Source organism: Diceros bicornis, chromosome 28 (genome assembly GCF_020826845.1).
Source record: "Diceros bicornis minor isolate mBicDic1 chromosome 28, mDicBic1.mat.cur, whole genome shotgun sequence".
Lineage (NCBI taxonomy): Eukaryota > Metazoa > Chordata > Mammalia > Perissodactyla > Rhinocerotidae > Diceros > Diceros bicornis.
The window spans coordinates 16,452,626-16,472,571 of NC_080767.1; the positions used below are offsets into that span (position 1 = coordinate 16,452,626).

The 19,946-nt window shown below is 45.6% G+C and overlaps 1 long non-coding RNA gene across 1 annotated transcript in view; it reads right to left on the bottom strand.

Moving 5' to 3' along the window:
- Window positions 1–7,631: 7,631 nt before the first annotated feature.
- LOC131393682 (uncharacterized) overlaps window positions 7,632–19,946 on the bottom strand; it is a 54,256-nt gene continuing 41,941 nt past the window's right edge. Inside the window, exon 2 of the long non-coding RNA XR_009215954.1 lies at window positions 7,632–7,885. This is a non-coding gene — a long non-coding RNA (uncharacterized LOC131393682). The remainder of the gene's footprint in view (window positions 7,886–19,946) is intronic.

The following is a 19,946-nucleotide window of genomic DNA, read 5'->3' on the forward strand; positions in this document are numbered from 1 at the left end:
AATTCCTGAACTTATTTCCATCCAAATGTCCTCTAGACTAGTGGCCCTCAACCGGGGGCAATTTTGCCCCTAATGGGCCATTTCTCAATGTCTGGAGACATTTTGATTGTCACAACTGGGTGAGCTACTGCTACTGGCATCTGGTGATGCTGCTAAACATCCTACAATGCATAGAACAGCCCCCCCACGACAAAGAATTATCTGGCCAAAAATATTAATAGTGCCAAGGTTGAAAAACCCTACTCTAGACCAACACTGTCCTGTAGAACTTTTGGTGATGATAGAAATGTTCCATAATCTGTGCGGTCCAATATGGTGGCCACTAACTACATGTTGCTACTGTGCACGTGAAAATGGCTAGTGCAACTGAGGGACTGAATTTTTAAATTTGTATTTAATTTTAACTAAGTTAAATTTAAATGGCCACATTTATAGGCCGGCCCCGTGGCTTGGTGGTTAAGTGCGCGCTCTCCGATGCTGGTGGCCCGGGTTCGGATCCCGGGCGCGCACCGAGGCACCACTTCTCCGTCCATCCTGAGGCCGAGTCCCACATACAGCAACTAGAAGGATGTGCAGCTATGACATACAACTATCTACTGGGGCTTTGGGGGGAAAAAATAAATAAAATAAAATAAAAATCTTTAAAACAAAAAAATAAATAAATAAGTGGCCACATGTGGCTCATGGCTTCAGTGCAACTCAACTCTCTCCTCCCTACTCCTCCAAGATTCTGACAGCAACTCCTACCTGTCAGTGGCACTTGCTATAGCTTTATTTTTAAGCTTGAGTGAGTATTTGATTGTTTATCTCCTCAGTAGATTGGAAGTAACCTGAGGGCAGGAAATATGCTCAACTTGCTTATCTCCCTATTCCTGGTGCCTAGTACAGGGCCCAGCACAAAACAGGTGCTCAGTACACAGATGTGTGCACAACTGAATGATGAATGGCCAGTGAGGGGGTGTACTCATCAGAGTTCTCCAGAGAAACAGAAGCAATAGGAGATAGATACATAAATACATGCACACATATGTATATATTTACACATATATACGTATATAACTCACACGTATATACTAAATATATATAAAGAGATTTATTATAAGGAATTGGCTCACATGATTATGGAGGCTGACAAGTCCCAAGATCTTCAGAGTGAGTTTCCAAGCTGGAGACCCAAGAGAGTTGATGGTTTAGTTCCAGTTTGAAGTCTGGCAGCCTCAAGACCCAGGAAGAGCCAATGTTTCAATTCAAGTCCAAAGGCAGGAAGAAAGCCAATGTCCCAGTTTGAAGGCAGTTAGGCAAGTGGAGTTCTCTATTATTCAGGGGAGAGGGTCAGCCTTTTTGTTTTATTTAAGGCTTCAACTGATTGGATGAGGCCCACCCACATTAGGGCAGGCAATCTGCTTTACTCAGTCTACTGACTTAAATGTTAATCTCATCCAAAAACATCCTCAGAGAAACACCCAGAATAATGTTTAGCCAAATGTCTAGCTGTTCCACGGCCCAGTCAGGTTGACACCAAGTTAACCATGGTGTGGCTCGCCTGGTGGTATAGCGGTTAAGTTCGTGCATTCTGCTTTGACGGCCTGGGGTTCGCCAGTTTGGATCCTGGGCATGGACCTATTCACCACTCATCAAGCCATGCTGAGCAGGCGTCCCACAGAGAAGAGCTACAACTCTACAACTACGATATACAAGTATGTACGGGGGCTTTGGGGAGAAAAAAGAAAGAGGAAGATTGGCAACAGATGTTAACACAGGGCAAATCTTCCTCAAAAAAAATAAATAAATAACCATGGTAAGGGAGGAGGGGAGATGGAATTTCTCTTGTTGAGTCTGTGTTTAGGTAAAATTTTATTGTAATTAGGCAAATAGGTTTTTTTTTTTAAAGGACTTAGGGAGCTGTCCCAACTTTACCTAAGCTCAGCCCTTATCTCTTTCTTGGAAGGAGACAGGAGAGAACAAGAAGAACAGGATAAAATCCATCAATTCTGGTTCACACATGATTCTCCTCATGGGACACTGAATGCCGCCATTACTGCTGGGGTGAGGGGCTTCCACTGACTCACTCGGATATCAAGGGAAAGTGGGAAGACCACCAGGAGCTCAAAATTCTGAACCACAGAAATTTGGGTCTCTGGGCATTCCTAGATACGGTCATTGCTAACCCTGAAACTGTTGTTTTGCATAAGAATAAATGTTTTCATAAACAGAATGTTCTGCTATTTCAAAAACTCAAGGATTCTGGCCTCCTAGCTTAGAAAGCTACAACCTTAATTCAGCCTCTGGGGAGATGCTCACACTCTGTGCTTGGGACTAAAGGACTGCGGCACTCTCCTGCCACCTGGTGGCAACACATGGACAGTTGTGCAAAGGCTCTAACCCTGAAGTTCTGATTTGGCCAAAACATGAGGAAGAAGGGGCATGTTTTGGGATTTGCATTAGTGTAACAGAAATATAAGTTAATAGAGCAATAACCTGGGAGAAAGTTTAGTGATCACGGAATCCAACTATCACAATTTCCAGATGAAGAAACTAAGGCTTGGAGATACTTTGTGACTCACTCAAAGATATAGAGGCAGTAAGACCAGAGCCACCTCATCATCTCCAACCAAGTGTCGTTTTCCCTCCAACACAGCTCTAAAAAATAAAGATTTCTTCATTTGAGGCAACGGAAGACTTGATTAATTGGCATAATGGTGAGCAATTAAATATAATTATAAAGCAAACAAAGGGGACAAATTTCTATTATACCTTTTTTGAAATGAGCACAGGTCTTTGTAAGGAGCCTGTCTTTTCAGAAGCGACACAATTCTGCCAGGGTGAATTCTGAACTTGCTCTTTCAGTTTAAATGGACAGAGATGGATGTGCATCAGCAAAATCGAGGGAGAGATTGCTTCCTTCTACAGGAATGGGATATTATTTTTTCATTTATGCCTTTGTTCATCAAATATGTATTAAACATTGCTAGGTGCTGGGGATACAATGAAGAGAAAAACAAATGAGATTTCTGCTCTCGTGGAGCTCAGAGTCTGGTGGAGGAAGACAGACAAGTTAGCATGCAAGTACTGTGCAAAGTGGTAACGAGGATGCTGCACGTGTGGTCAGGGAAAAGGAGTGAGCTCAGACTGGGGAGGTAGCTGCCAATGGAAACAGAATCAATGGGAGCTGCTGGTCCTGGAGAGGCAGCAGTGTCTGAGGGAACCAAATTCCAAACGAGGTCGGTGCCAGAGTAGCCAATAGGAAGACTAAAGTGGAGGCCTTGCCCAAACTGAAGAGTCAGGTGAGAGTGGGCATCAAGTAAAAGATCTGTATGGTCCATTATGCCCATTCGTCTGTGGAGAGCTCATCTCTGGAATGTCAAGTGCTGGATGTCATTGTCACCAGAAACAAAAGGAAGGGCAGAGGAGGCTCTAACAGAGGCTGGACCACTGAGTCCCAGCTCTGTGAAGCCCCGTAGACTGAGCTGAGAGAGGGAGATTATTAATACACATCTTGCCTCTGTCAGGATTGGCCTGGGGACTAGCATTAGGCTGAGCCAGCGGGTGGGGGGGGGGTTGGCTTCTGTGGTGAGGGTGCCAGCAGGGGTCAGATGGAAACTTTGACCGTGATGTTAATTCATTCCTCTGTGGTTTTCCGTTCAGACAAATGTCGGTCTCTTGTGGATTTAGCTTAAAGCTATTGGCTGTGTGAAGGCAAAACCCTGTATCCTTGATTTACTTTAATTTCCAATTCCCTGATCAGCTGAGTTTAAAGGAAGACATGATCGAGATCCTGGCTACTGGAAAGACACCATAATACTTTAGAGAGCAGTTGGAAAATGCTACTAGTTCCCCCTAGAGCTGAGGGAATTTCATTCTGTCCTACTCATAATGCTACACCAGTCTGTGAGGTTTTAGGGCAGGCAGTGAGCCTGTGCCCTGTAACATATCTAACCCAACATCTCCTTGGGAAGAGTATTTACTCTTCCACATGGAAAGTTGGCTTAGAGCAAAGAAAGATGGAAGACAGAGCTTGGTTGATTCATGGTGTCATGATGTCTTATCCATTTGTTGGGTTGGGTCCCCCCTGAGGAACTTTCCACACCCCACTCTGCCCTGGGACATTTAGCTGAACCTTCTGAAGTGAACTTTGACCCAAGTGTCGAGAGAATTGCTTCCACCAGGACTTGGCCACAGACCAACCCTGCGACTCTGAGATAGTTCTCACTTACTGACTCCATTTCCTCAGCTACTCTTGAGATAATTTTTAATACTGAGAAGGAAAACCAATGTCATGGCCAGAAATGAAAACATTATGCAAGATATTAAATGTCATCCAAGAGACAGTAAATTTAATGGCCCCGAAGCGGTTTCGGGCCTCCAAGAAGATTTTACTTCCTGAGCATCGGAGAAGCTAAGTGCTACCTTCTATTTCTGTTTGGCGTTTGAAAAGTCATAAATAGTTAACAGTGTGAGTCCTTTTTTAAAACCTCCCAGGGGCATCTAAAAATAGTCTCTGGGGGCTCAATGCATATTTCCTCAGGTCCTCCTCTTAATCTTTCGATATTGGTGGTGACGATTTACTGTGACTGTCACCCACAGGTGTGCAGAGACAAAAGCAGCTAGGCGGGGCTGGAAGGCAGAGAGAGGCAGCGTGGGTCAGAAGGCTCCCTTGGGAGGTGGAACCTAGCACTGATTCACTATATACATACAGGGATGAGAGACGTCACCTCTCCTTCCCTTGGTTTCCCTGCTAGTGAAAGGAGAGAGGTGGGGAAGTCTCCTATTCCCGGGATGGAGCAAGAATCTACCCTTGAGTGGAAGTTTCAACAGATTTTCAGCAATGCAGGGCCTGCCAGCAGCCAAGTGCTATTATGACAAGTCAAGTCCACACTTATTATCTGCCTTTGCTGTTCATGTCACCCCTGCCGTTTCCTACCTTCAGGCCAGAGTGGGGCTCTCCTGCCAGTTTTCCAGCCCAGTGGCATGACCTGAGGCTGCCTGTCCATCACAAGCTTGATGGATAAGAGGCAGGAACAGCCAAGCCCAACTCGGCCGCCTGCCTGTTCTTTCCAGCCACGCCTCTGCTTTCTTTATGCTTAACCACATCAGTAAATACCACCTCGCTCTGACTCTCGGCCCGTCTCCTTCAGGGAGGCGCACCCCTTGCCAATAGACCACCAGCCCAGAGCACTCCTGTCGACCCAGAAGGACGGGGAGGGCAGCACATACCAGGCGGCCTCTGTGCCCTCTGTCTTCCCTCCAAACGCTCCCAACAATGCACGGTGATTAGCTGCGTCCCGGGCCCCCTGACACCCCTTAACCTGGAAAATCAGGCAGACTTTTCGCGACAGCAATCAGCTCCCAGACACATCGAACCGTAATGTGATTACGCCATTTACCAAAATGCAAAGAGGGATACTTGAGGCGTTTCTGATTAGGGCTGACATTATCCCTCTAATGGGCCACCGCATTAATCAAAGCTGTTGCTATGACTATGGCGATGGTGGGGAAATAACCCCAGCTTGATTCTGGGCCTACGAAACGCCGCCAAGGAAGAGGTCAGCTTTTGTTAGGGACCCAGCAGCAGAATTGCTTCTTCCTGCTCGAGAAGGGCTTTCTATTGAAATCGCACCAGCAGCCAGAAATAGAGGCCTCTGTTTTCTCTCACTACATTGGGGTTTTCTGGTTCCATTGCTCAAGATGACTTGATAGCATTGTCCTGGGAGGGACTGGGGGTGTGTGAGTTGGGGGTGGGGATATAGAGGCTGATTTGTGGGGCTGTCAGAGCCTTCTGCTTTCCAGAACTGTGTCTTAATTGCGGGTGGCCCCCTGGGAATCATGAGGGGCATGAGAACCTGGGGCAGCAGGGAGGGATGATCTGTGGAAAAGCCCAGCTTTTCCCATGGCCTAAGCGCTCTGGGCTCATGCTGCTCTCTCCATTCCAGAGCCTCTAAAGCATTTGGCAGAGACAAGCCCATACCATACACCCTATGACAAGGCAGATGGAAAAACAGAGGCGGGAATGAAATGGATCTGACAGGCCCATATGGAAACCCCTCGGCCACTGTGCTGCAGGGAACCCAAGAACTGCACGGGAGGGCAGGGGAGACCAGGCACTGGGTGCTGGGGACAGGGCGTCTGAACCTTGTTCTGGCTAGTTAGCGGTAAACTGTTCCATGGACCCTGGTCAGCCTTCTGGCTGAAAGGGAGCCTGTGAGGTCAGTGACATGGCACAGCTCCTCCCCCTACCACAGGGACAGAGCATTGGAGCAGAATCAGGAAATCTGGTTGCAGTCCACATCTTTTTAAAATTTTCTCTGAGCCTTGGTTTTCCCATCTTCAGAGTGGGGATAATGAAATCTACTCTGCTGTCCTCCCAGGGGAGTAAAAGTTCAAATCACTTCATTTAGGAGAAAGTGACTTATAAACTCCAGAGCACAGATCTTCAAACTTGGCTGCATTTTGAAGCCACCCAAGTTGCTTTTTAAAGTTCTGATGCCTGGGCCCCAGGATCACACTTTCTGGTTTCATCGGTCTGGGAAGCAGCAGGGCATGGGGATTTTTCAAAGCTCTCACATGTAGCCAAGCTTGAGAACCATTACTCTCGAGTGCTGTGGGGAGCTGTAGCCCCTCTTGGAGCCTCATTTCTAAAACTAACCTATATTTTTAATGAGGATAAGAATTTTTTTAATAAAAGGCTTTTGTGAGGATAAAAGTGGAAAATGTATGTGAAAGTGCATAAGGTGGTAAATCTCAGATTCCTAATTAATGCGTAAGGCCCTCATTAGAGGCCACTGTCTCTATTTCAGGGGAAAGAGCCTTGGCCCCAGGGCTGAGATCCCAGACAGCACCTCACCCCTTCGCTGTGTGACTGCAAGCAAGTTACTGGATAACAGGGAACACTTGCAATACCCAAAACCTTTCGCACTCTTGATCTCGCTGAATTATAGCAATAACCCGGTGAGGCGGGCACGGACCATTGTTACCACCTTCTGAAGCAACATCATAGGTGATTCAGGCAGTCAGTGGTGGAGCTGGGATTTTAGTCCAAATTTGTCTTGCTCCGAAACTGGAGTTCTTTCGACGACCTTCTTGGTGAGAACTGACCTGCGTCAATTTTGTCATTCACCATGTACATGCACGAGGTCTCCGGGCCATGGGTCCCTGTACGTTATAATGAAAGCAGGTGTCAGAATTCTGCCCCACAGACTCTCATTTATTAGCAAGCAGGTGCAAAAACAGGCATGGGGCTTGCTCCGTGAGCTCAACGATATCCCGAATCATTGTGCTTTTAGGTGCCCCAGCAGAGCCTCGTATGAAAGCCTCACTCAGGGCAGAGGTGATATTTTTTAGCACTGGGATTCAGCTAACCTTATAGTTGGGTTGTGAGAAAAAAATTCTCTGATAATCAGCCTAACAAACACAGGATCCATTTGGAGTCATAAACTCAAGGTGCCACTCCATTTAGCTACCACAGGGAGACCAATCAGAAGGCTACCAGAATATTCCAGCTCAGAGTTGACAGAGGTCTTTCCCAATGGCTGTGAGGAAGGAGGAGAGGGGTTAGACCATTCATCGAGCCAACCAATATGTTGGACACTGTACTAGTTTCCTAGGGCTGCCACAGCAAAGTACCACAAATGAGGTGGTTTAAACAACAGAAATTTATTCCCTCACAGTTCGGGAGGCCAGAAGTCCAAAATCAAGATGTCAGCAGGGCCACGCTCCCTCTGTAGGCTCTAGGAAAGGATCCTTCCTTGCCTCTCTCCTAGCTTCGGGTACATGCCAGCAATCCTTGGTGTTCCTTGGCTCATAGCTGCATCACTCCAATCTCTCCCTCTGCTGTCACATGGCCATCTTCTCTGTGTGTGTCTGTGTCTCTGTGTGTCCTTTCTTCTTCCTATAAGGATACCAGTCATACTGGATTAGAGGCCCACCTTAATGTAGCATGACCTCAACTTAATAATTACATCTACAAAGACTCTATTTTCAAATAAGGTCACTTTCTGAGGTTCCAGGTGGACATGAACTTTGGGGGACACTACTCAACCCAGTACAGGTGCCTACATTGTGTCAAGTGCTGTGGAGAGAGAAGACAAAGGTGAATAACACTGCCCTGCACTTGGGTTGCTCACCCTCCAGCAAGGGAGACAAGCAGGTGGGTCAATGCTCTGAGAGCAGTCAACACACATGCTGGTGCAGCACAAAGGAGGCATCTCACCCAGCTTAACAGGGTCAGGGAGGTTACCTGTGAGCTGATTTCTGAAGGCCTGGCAAGCAGCAGCCGGTGAAGGAGGATGGGAAGGCAGCACAGACAGAGGAAGAGACATGTAGGTCCAAGGGTCTGGTCATAAAAGGAGCACGAGCAGTTCACTGAGACAGGAATGTAGGCTCTGAGATGGGCAAGAGGTGACAGATGAAGCCAGAATGTTGGACAGGGGCAGGTCAAGAAGGGTTTCATGTGCCAATCTAAGAAAGTTGAAACTTATCCTGTGGACCCAGGGAGCCATTGGCATATCTTAAGCAAGGGAAGAACGTAGTCATATTTGCATGTTAGAGCAATCACTCTGAAGCAATTAAAAGGATAAATTGGAAAGGTTAAGATTGGAAATGAGAAATCTAAGTAAACGACAAGGAATAATAAGGTTTTGGCATATGGCAGTGACCACAGGGATGGAGAGAAGAGAATTGATTTACTATTTATTCAAAAGAATATGCCAAGCTTGTTGATAGATGGCCTGTTAGGTGTGAAAAAGAGTTGATAATGGCATCCAAGGTGTTCTGTTTTGGATTTTTGTTTTGTTTTGTTTTAATTTCAGTTCTCGAGGTCATCCATGAACTAGGTGGAAATGGACCACGGACAGAATCCTGGAGAACTTCAACATTTAAGAAGCAGGAGGGAAAAAAACAGCTAGTAAAGAATTCAGAGAACAAAACAGTCAAGTGACAGGAGAACTGGATCTACACATGGGGAGCATTAAGCAGAGGGCCACTGGGACCGGGCTGGACCTGGTGCCCAAGTGGTGGTTCTAGCCTGAGGAGGAGGCTCCCCGGGAAGAAAGGACCCTGGGATGCTTGGAGACCCAGGAAGGAGGCAGGCTGGGGACTAGGATCAAATAACTTTGTATTGGACAAGTTGCCCAAGTCCTGATGTCCCCAAGAACAATGGGTCAGGTCAATTCACTCATTTGTTCAGTCAACTGGGGTGATCAATCGTCCATTCCAGTTTGCCCAGGACTGTTCTGGTTTTAACACTGAAAGCCTAATGTCTCAGGAAACCTTACTGTCCCAGGAAAAGCAGGATAGTTGGTCACTCTAGCTAACAAACATTTCCTGAGTATCTGCCACATGCCACATACCATGTTGGGTGGTACGGGGATTGATAATACCCGGAGCAGGCTTTTGAGCAGCCTACAGCCTAGAGGGGAAATAATGGGTTACAGTGCTTAAAAACTATCGAAGGATAAGTTGAGATTCCTCTCTCTCACTGCCAAGGGCAAGTTAAAGGGAAGTGGTTTGGAATAACTTAGGCCAGGGATGGGAAAACACCGTCTTCGTGAAACAAGGCTGGGATGTGAGTTCATAAGAGAGTATCTTAATAGGAGAAATATTAATTTCTTGTATAAAATTGAGAGGGGCAGAAGTTATGCTTATGCTGTTTTTTAATATAATAAAAGCAGTGAGTTTTCAAGAGAGTTATATTAAAAGGAGAAATAATTTCTCTTAACAAAGCTGAGGACAGCCGGGGTCAGAAGGAAGGGAAGAGGCCCATGCAGGCTGAGATGTGCTTGGTTTTAGATACCACGGGAGAGAACCAGTTACGATTCAGAAAGGAAAACCCCTGTCGAGTCGCCCCTTCAATCCCCACCCCTATGCCTGTATTATTTTCTAGGGCTGCTGTAACAAATGACCACAATAGGTGTCTTAAAACAACAGAATTTCATTCTCTCACAGTTCTGGAGGCCAGAAGTTCAAAATCAAGGTGTGGGCAGAGGTGCACTCCTTCTGGAGGCTCCAGGGGGTGAGGGGTGTGATTCTGTTTCCAGCCTCTTCCAGCTTCTGGCAGCTGTTGGTGTCACTTGGTGCTCCTGGACTTGTCGCTGCACAACACCAGTCTCTGCCCCATCCTCCGTGGCCTTCGTCCTTGTGTTTCTTCCTATGTTCTCCTCTTCTGTCTGTCTAATCTCCCTCTGCCTTACTCTTATAAGGACAGCTGTCATTGCATTTAGAGCCCACTCAGAAAATCCAGGATGATCTCATCTCAAGATCTTTAAATTATCTCAAAGACATTTTCCAAATAAGGTCACATTCACAGGTTCCAGGGATTAGGACCTGGACATATCTTTTTGGGGGTCAAAATTCAACCCACTATACCCTCAGCAATATAATCTGAGCTCATGTTCCCCTTCTGTGTGTTGCAAGGGGCAAAGAGAGCCCCCTGGCCCTGACAAAGAGCCCACTCTCCCTCAGCCCCAGCTGTACATGAGCAGAAAAGCCATTGATAGGGCCTCCCTGTATGGTTGTCCAGTTTGTGCACTGCACAAAAGCCCTTGGCTAAGGAGCAGGCCAAAGCATATGCCTTGTCAGCACTACACCCACTAGGAGAAACCGGCACCTTTTTCCTTCCCATAAAGGTACTGCCCACATCCCAAGCAGTGTGCCTACTCAGAGGGGACTCCTTTCCTGATTTGAACAAAGGTGCTATACAGGGCACAGGAGAATCTGGCCATTGACATTCCTTACCTCAACTGTGTTCGCCAGTGGCCAATCAGAGGTGACGATACAAGCTAATCACTAAAATTTTTCAGGACTATGCAAAATTTGCAGACACCAGGAGAAATTAAGGGACCAATTATTTCTCTAGGAAGCAGTGGTGCGAAGAGGGAAATAGGGCGGAACATTGCAACAGGTAGTGAGTGAAAGGGAGAGAGCTACTAGGAGCAGAGGGAAGAAGGGACTGAATTCAGGAGGTCCACAGGCCTGGACAGCCTCTCTGTGAACACACACTCATCCTTGCCTTACTGCCCCCTAAGCAGTGAAGCCTCATCCCTTCTCATAGGAGGGGGCAATGTAGCCAGGCTGAGACCTGTTCCCCAAGCCCTCCCACCTCTGTGCCCATGCTCTGTAAGATTGTGAAGTCATCCCCAGAGCCCCTGCAGTAAAGGCTGGTGTGAACATATACTGGGAGCCAGTATGCCCTTGTTTGAAGAAAGCTGAAGCCTGTGGTATCTGAGCCAGACGGAGAAAATCAATGGCATCCTCATTGCAGCCCACTGTGTGTCCAGCACAGCCACTCACAGGCAAGGACCCACCTGGAGGAAGGGAAAGACCAATCCCCTGAAGCGACCCGCCCAGAGACCAGCCAGACTTTCATCCTGCAGGAGAAGGGGACAGGGAAAAGGGAGCCTGCCATTCTGGTGACTCTGAAATCCCTCAGGTGTGTACAACCCAAAAACCTTTCTATGTCCACTAGTTTATTGGATCCTCACAACAATGACCCATGACAAGCCCATTTTACAGATTTGGAAACTGAGTTTCGGGTGGTCTTGCTCAGAGGCAGGGCTCCCTACTCCTGGTCGGGTTTTGACCTTCAGAGTAGTGGTTTTCTGTTTCCAGTCCTTCTGTGCGATACGTGCTGGGAATCTGAAGGCTAGGTTCTAATCTAGACCCCCCCTCGCAGAGGTCTAGGGGCATGCCACTTAACCCTGCAGCAGCATTTACTCTGTGAATAAAAACAAATAACAATTATCTTCCCCCTGGTGTCACTGTGGAATAGCCAATAAAAATGATTAAAAAGCAATTGCCAACAATTGAAATAAAATACATAATAAGAGAGTAAATAGCTGTGTTCTAACTTCCATGGGAATTTAGATATAATTAAAAAAAAAAAAAGACCAATCCCTGGATATCCATGTGAGTTAGAGGGAGTCATTAGCGAGATGGAAAGAAAAGTGGATTTTCTTGATGGTTTTATTAATAAGAAAAAGAGTAGATGTGTATTGTTTTTCAAAAAATGAGATTTTCAGGAGCATATGGCAAATTAATCATTAAGACTCTCTTATGGCTCAGACCCACTTAATATGTTCTCTGTGGTGTGTGCACAACAAACCTGCAAAATTACATTATGGTGACTATTAAATGATTCATCAGGGTCAGTTCCCCAGTAGGTTTAGAATCTGGTGCTTATTCATGCTTCCCCCTCGGTAAGCTTTATTATCTCAATTGTGTTTGCCAGTGGCTAATTAGAGGTGATGGTACAAGCTAATTGCTAAAATTTTTCAGAACCATGCAAAGTATTTATTTCAAGAGGAGGGGGAAATTACAGTTCCATTTTTGGTAGCAAAAGGGATGCATTGTGATTTTAACAAGTGGTGTGGCTGCTCATCCTTAAGAATTTGAGATCAGTTTAAGATGCAAAGTGATTGGCTGGCAGTGTGTACCTGGGGCTGAGATGCTATTATTGCTCCCTGTACCCAGGAACACGCAGGCTATAGCTGGGCTCATGCTGTGTGGTTTTAAATTCCCATGGCCTGGGTTTGGTTCATGGGGACTTTTTTTTTTCCCCCAAAGATTTCATTTATTTATTTTGTCCCCCCAAAGCCGGAGTAGATAGTTGTATGTCATAGCTGCACATCCTTCTAGTTGCTGTATGTGGGACTCGGCCTCAGCATGGCCGGAAAAGCGGTGCGTCGGTGCGCACCCGGCATCCGAACCCGGGCCGCCAGCAGCGGAGCGCGCGCACTTAACGGCTAAGCCACGGGGCCAGCCCATCATGGGGACTTTTTCTCTCTCATAACCCTTAACCAAAGCAAGATGGGGAAAACCATGCAGGTGACAAATGAACCAGGCTCACCAGGGATGGGGAGGCAGGGGAGACCAGAGCAGACGAGCTCCAGATGATAAGGAAAAGTGCAATCTGTAGGTAAAGGACAGACTTCAAAGAGCAAGTTTTTGCCAGGAAGGCACAAAAACAAGGAATCCAAGAAAGGCAATGCTTAAAAATTCAGGCTGGCAACACGGAGAAGTCTGAAAACCAATACCTAAGTCTTGGACCCTAGAATGAGGGTAAGGACTGAAACTGATCCCTAGAGAGGAAGAAGATAGAAAGCAGAGGAAGAAAAGAATCAAGGCTGGGTCTCAAACACAGAGCACCCTAGCAGCAAGAGGGATGATGCTGAGTTCTAGAGAAAGGGAGGTGGATAACTCACTCTTGATCTAGACGGCTACCTTTACAGCCATCTTCACCCTCACGCTATTTTGTTGGGTTGAGGAGCATCCAACGCACTCAGCATCCATTCCCACTCCTAGTGTGCCTTCCCATTCAGGGGAGGCTGGAAATAGACATTACAACTGCACGGCTGGCTTGCACTAAGGGTTTGCCATACAAATTGGGCTCTCCCAATTAGATGCTCTCATGCCAGATTTGAGTGGGGGAAGTGAAGTGGAGACCATTTTCCTGCTGTCTTTACTGTTCCTCCAGGCAAGAAAGATCATGAGGATAGGAGACTGTGGCAGCTATGAGAATAAACCTCTCACTTCCCCACTACAAGGACTGGAATAGACTGCGCTCTGAAATCCACCCACACGTTCACCCCTGGAGGCCACGCTTTGCATAGGCTGGGAATTATCTCATTTTATTTAATTCTCACAATGAAGCAGGTCTTATGAGCCCCATTTTGCATTTGAGGACATCGAAGCTTAAAGAGATTATGCAATTTCCCCAAAGTTACGTGGCCAGTAAAGGACAGGCTCTCCCGCCTGATTCATTGTGCACGTCCCATGTACCAGGTGTCAAGCTGAGATCTACACAGAGGTTACTTCCCACACTCCTCAACACAAAGGAGTATAAATGCCAGTACCAGCAGTTCAGCAGGGGCAGGTTTGGCTTAGATGGATCTGATTAAGAAAGCTTCATCATTGGGTTCCTTTTCAATGTTGTTATATTATCTGTAATAATTAGGATTGCCAGACAAAATATAGGACACCCAGTTAAATTTGAATTTCAGATAGACAATGAATAATATTTTAGTGTAAGTATGGCTTAGGCAATTTTTGGTACACACTTACAGACTAAAAAAATTATTTGTTGTTTATCTGAAATTCAGATTTACCTGGGTATCCCGTGTTTTTATTTGTCAAATCTAGCAAGCCTGGCACTGATTAAGAAACCCTTCCCAAAGGAACAGGGGACATGTTATCCAAAGCCATGAGGCAAAAAGAATTTCTAAGCCTTGCCTAAGATGCAAATCCAGGCATTCTTAGAAGATAATAACGATAACAACTGTAGCTGATTTACTGAGCACCTTTCTACTTGGCAGACCCTTTTCCAAGGCCTTTCATGGAATAACTCACTCTAACCTCACAACAAGCCAATGGGGTAGGCATCACTGTTATTCGTGTCTTCCAGACCACTGAGACAGAGAAACATTGCCTAAGGGCAGACAGCTAGCGAGTCAAAGGGTCGGATTAAAGCCGTGATGGTCAGTTCCAGATACAAGGTTCTTAACCACTACTCATTCTCACAGAGAGCAAGCCTCCATTTGCCAATTATACAGGGAATATTCAACTCAGATTTGCACAAACATTACAGGTTCCCTCTTCACGTGTTCTTTTATAGCTACCACCAATCCAGGCCCCATTTTTCTCCGTAATAGGCAGCATATCCATTCTCCCCTGGCCTGGCAGCAATCTAACCAGAGCCTGTATTTTTTTTTTTTTTGGTGAGGAAGATCAGCCCTGTGCTAACATCTGCCAATCCTCCTCTTTTTTTGCTGAGGAAGACTGGCCCTGGGCCAACATCCGTGACCATCTTCCTCCACTTTATATGGGACGCCGCCACAGCATGGCTTGACAAGCGGTGCGTCGTTGCACGCCCGGGATCCGAACCTGCGAACCCCGGGCCACCACAGCGGAGCGTGCACACTTAACCACTTGCGCCACTGGGCTGGCCCCCCAGAGCCTATATTTTTAAACTAAAATTTTCTTATTTAAAAAGTATTACATGTTAACCTTTTAAAATTTTGGCATAAAAAAAGAAAACTACAGAAAGGATAAAAAAACTTAAAGTCACCTTAATTTCCATTTTTAAACATGCTGTATGTTTAAGTCTTCCTATAGACACATATATTTTCTTCTTCCTTGTTTTTTAGGTAATATCTGAATCATACCATACACACCATTTTGTGGCTTCAGATAACAATATATTGTGAACATCCCTTCTTTTCCATAAGTGGTCTTTGAGAATGCAATGGACTGAATTCTATCCCCCCAACATTCATATGTTGAAGCCCTAACCCCCAGTGTGACTGTATTTGGAGTAAGGAAGTAATTAAGGTTAAAGGAGGTCATAAAGTGGGGCCCTAATCCGATGGGATTAGTGCCCTTGTAAGAGGACACACCAGAGAGCTGGCTCACTCTCTCCATTTGTTGAGGACACAGCAAGAAGGCGGTCGTCTGCAACCCAGGAAGAGAGCCTTCACCAGAAATCAACCCTGCTAGATCTTGATCTGGGACTTCTAGCCTCCAAAACTGTGAGAAAACAAATTTCTGTTGTTTAAGCCACCAGTCTGTGGTATTTGTTATGGCAGCCCGAGCTGACAAATACACAGAACAAAAGTTTTTTAGAACCAGAGTACTCCACCTGATGGATATACCAAAATTTACTCAGCAAATTCCCTATTGTAATTCTGTAATTTGCTTCCAAATTTTCACTTTCACAGGTAATACCTATTATAAGTAACCTTTCTTGGCTCATTACCTTGGGATAGATTTCTGGAGCCAGAGTTGCTGGTCAGATAATCGACTGTCCCAGTTTGCCCTGGACTGTCCTGGTTTTCACCCTGAAAGCCCCACATCCCGGGAAACCCCTCAGTCCTGGCAAACCAGTCCAGCTGGTCACAATATTCCCTGGGTCAAAGGCAATGCACCTTCTAAGGCCTTCTTACACGTACAGCTGATCACCCAGCAGACACGTGGTCATTTCCACACCCACCACATAAGAGGTTTCCCTTCCAAGGCATAGTACCTTACCTGTAATTTACGTTAACATGCTTCAGCGTAGAGAGTGAGAAATATGAGGTGTAAATTAAAAGTAATCTATACCCTAGAAACAGTTAATATGTGAAGTACCCTAATCAGGAATCCACGTTCCAGAGGTGGCTGGTTAGCATTTGAAAGACCCTAATTAGGAGCCCCCACTCCACTCCAGCGCCTGCTACAAGCACCATGACAAGTGCTTGCTTTAAATACCACGATCTGAAGCTGCATATTGAGCTAGTCAATTAGCATAAGGGATATTAGAAATAATGTTTCACTGGTGAAATGTGAGCTATTCAAGAAATGTTCTGCCCTGCATTAACAGAATATTTTGAAAAATCTATCAAAACCCAGCAACCTTAACACCTTGGAGAAATACTTTAGGTGAAGAGCTCCATTTGATCCTATCACCCCTTCACTCATCAGAGGGTTACAGAGGTTTGGAAATGGGGGGAGGCCTTTTTGGGTCATCACAATGACTAGGGGGTAGTAGATGGGGGGAGGATAGCTAGCAGAATTCAGTGCCTGCGTCCAGGGTTGCTAAATATCCTACAATGCCCAGGCAAGTCCAGCACTCAAAATGCCAGGGATGCTGGAGAAGTTTAGCCAATGAGCAGAAACATTTTTGCCTCAAAGCAAACCCTCTAGGTTGGAGAACCCCAAGAACAGAGGATCCACACTTCAGAGGATCCACAAAACAGATCAACTGGTCTTTGCGTCTTTCTGTTATTGTGTTGGGTTTTGTTTGTTTATTATTTTGTTGTTGTTACATGTGGCTGAATTTGGTCCACGACTTGCATTGCAACACATCACCCAGAAGTGAGGTTTAGGGAAAGGAGATCTACTGTCCTCACGCCCCTCTGATCACTGGAAACCATGTATAGTCAACAAAAAGAAGCTGATTATCATGAACAGTCAAATCAGCCTATGTCAGGTCACAATAATGGTATCTTTAAAGTTTGCTTTATTATGTCAATATCCCTTCCAGTGCTATTAAATACCAAGGAAAAAATGAAATGCCATGAAATTGAAGCTAGTAAGTTCCTCTGTTTTATTTACAACAATGCATGAGGCAAAACTGTCTGATGCTACTGTTTGCTGAAAAATACGCCAGATGAATGTGAAAGTGTGTATATGTGCATTCTCCTTGATTATCCAGTTGTGCATGTGTCCATTTTGTTTAAAAGATGGACCAGCTTTAAATTCGATCCTCAAACAGGCAGGCTGAAACTCAGAAGCAATGCCACCGCTGGCAGGAATGCGATGCCCCCAAAGAGAGGTCCTCCCAAGCCCCCAGCCACCACCAAAGAGAGGCAGGAGAGGGCTTGTGTGGTAGAGGGCAGATTCCCTACAGCAGTGAATCTCAAACTCAATCCAATCCCCTGGAGAGCTCCTTAAAACACGGATTACTGGGCCCCAGCCCCAGAGACTCTGATTCTGGAGGGCTGGGGTGGGGCCTGAGAATTTGCATTTCTAACAAGCTCCCAGGTGCTGCTGAGGCTCCTGGTCCTGGAACTACACTTTGAGAACCACTGCTCTGGTTCTCAACCTTGGCTACACATTAGAATCACCTGGGGAGCTTTTAAAACAATCAAGACTCAGGCCACACCCCAGAATGCTTGTGTCAGAATCTCTGACATGATGGTTGGGGCCCAGCCCCAGTACGTTTTTTAACACTCCCTAGGGAATCTCAAAGTAAAGCCAAAGTTGAGAACCACACTTCTGGAAGGAGGCCATAGTCAAGCTATAGCCGACTTGCAAGTCCCAAGCTGGATAATAACAGCAGTAATATTAACAACAAAGGATGCTTTGTTAATTAAGTCTGACTGTATGCCAGGTTCTGTCCTAGGCCTCCCACAGGCAACATCTAATTAATCCGTACAATAACCCTATGAAATTGGTATTTTTGACCTGTTTTTAAACAGATGAAACTCAGGCTCAGAAAGATCAAGTGGCTGGCCAAGTTCACACTGGAAATAAGTGGTGAATTCAAACTCAGAAGGATGTGACTCCAAAATCCATTTTTCTTAACGACCATGTGATGCTTCCTCCTGTTATCCATTCAAAGGGGTAGGTGGAAACCAGAGCCAACATAAAGGATTTTTTTTAAAAAACTCAACCAAACAAACAAACAACTTGGGAGGAATTGAGAAAAGGTGAAATGAGCAAACAAGAGGAGGCTAGGCAGCTCTGGAGGTGGTGCCCACGCCCAGGCTCCACCTGTGGCCATCCTGGTGTAGACTGCACAGTCAGATGGGGTCCATTCTAAGGGCCTCGGTGCACAGCATGTGAAGGGAGAATGACTGGGGGTAGTGATCTTTACACATCCCACCCCTACATTCCACATCAAGTGCAGACGTCTACAGAGTTGATGCCACAGTCAATAGAGGAAAATCTAGGCGACCTCATTCCCTGCCCACGAGGAGCCTGAGGACTTCACGCAGCCTGGGGTGGGGGTGAGGAGGGGCAGACATGGGTCCATGACTTTAAAGGAGGTCTGGGATGAGACGATAAGAACTGGGGTTGGAAGGCTCAGGGAGAGAAGGGGAGTCAGTACCGGGAGAATGCCAGGTTCCCCTGGTGCCCAGAGTCTGGGAGTCTTCAGGGAGCTAAACTAGCCCCTGCCAACCATGGGAGATGCCCCTCACATCACACAAGTGGAAGGGCCATGGGAGCTGCTCTCCTCATGAGGCTCTTACATTCCAGCAGCCTGCAGTCGTCCATGCATCATCCATCACAACAGACCTTCACCTGGTTGCATGTTAGAGTCACTTGGAAATGTTTAAGGTACCAGTGCTCAGGCCCCTCACCCACAGATTCTGATTTAATTGGTCTGGGGTTAGGTCTAAGCACCTTTTTTTTTTTAATGTTCCCCAGGTAATTCTAATGGGCAGCCCCGTTTTAAGATATCCATAAACTACTTTAAAATACCTTGGCACAGATTGTGGTGTTATTACATCTTTGGATTAAGCCAGTCTTTCTTCACCTGGGCTCCATGCTGAAGTCACCCAGGGAGCTTGAAAAAATACCAATGTCTGGATGCCAGCTCCAGAGAGTCTGAGATACCGGGTCTGCAGGTGCAGCATCAGCATCAATGGTTTAAAAAATACCTCCAGGTGACTCCAATAGATGGTCAAGGAAGGATCAAGCTCTAGTCCAGAAACTGATAGTATATAAAGTATTAAGTATCAATACTTAAGTATAGTAAGTATATATGGTATTTTATTAAGTATATATTTATTGTATTAAGTATATATTTAAGTATACAAAGTTCAGGAGTAGTCAAATGGCATTCTAATTTAGATACTCATTTTTCAAGAGGGAGCTACTAGATGTTCTTCTATAGCCTATCTCAATCAAATTAGCATACTGGACATCAAAAATGAGTTTCTATTAAATAGCATGATGAATGTTACAAATGGGCTTTCACTGGTGAAATTAGTTAATATATATGTATTGGCTAATAATATTTCAGAGACATTTCCTCCCTTTGCATGAATAGGATATGAGAATCCAGTGAGGTTTATACTCTTTAACCTTAGGGATATTATATTAGGGATATTACATTAGGGATATATTGCCCTAAGCTAAATCTCTAAGTGGGTCCATGTTCAGCAATGCATTCTCCCAGATTCTGCCTACTGTCAGCTCTTGCCTTTATTTCACACAAACCTTTGATGCAAAGTGTAAATTGAGCACCTAAGAGCAGACTTCCTTAAGCTTACAGAACTGATCATTTTTTTGGTGATGGCTTTGGTGATGGCTTGCTAATAAGCATTTAGTTAGTAAATGTATATCTAGCAGAATTCGCATACGTCCAAGCTCATCAAATTGTATACCTTAAATATGTGCAGTTTTTTGTATATCAATTATACCTCAATAAAGCTGTAAAAAAATTATCTAAAAAGACCTTCCCACCCACTTTC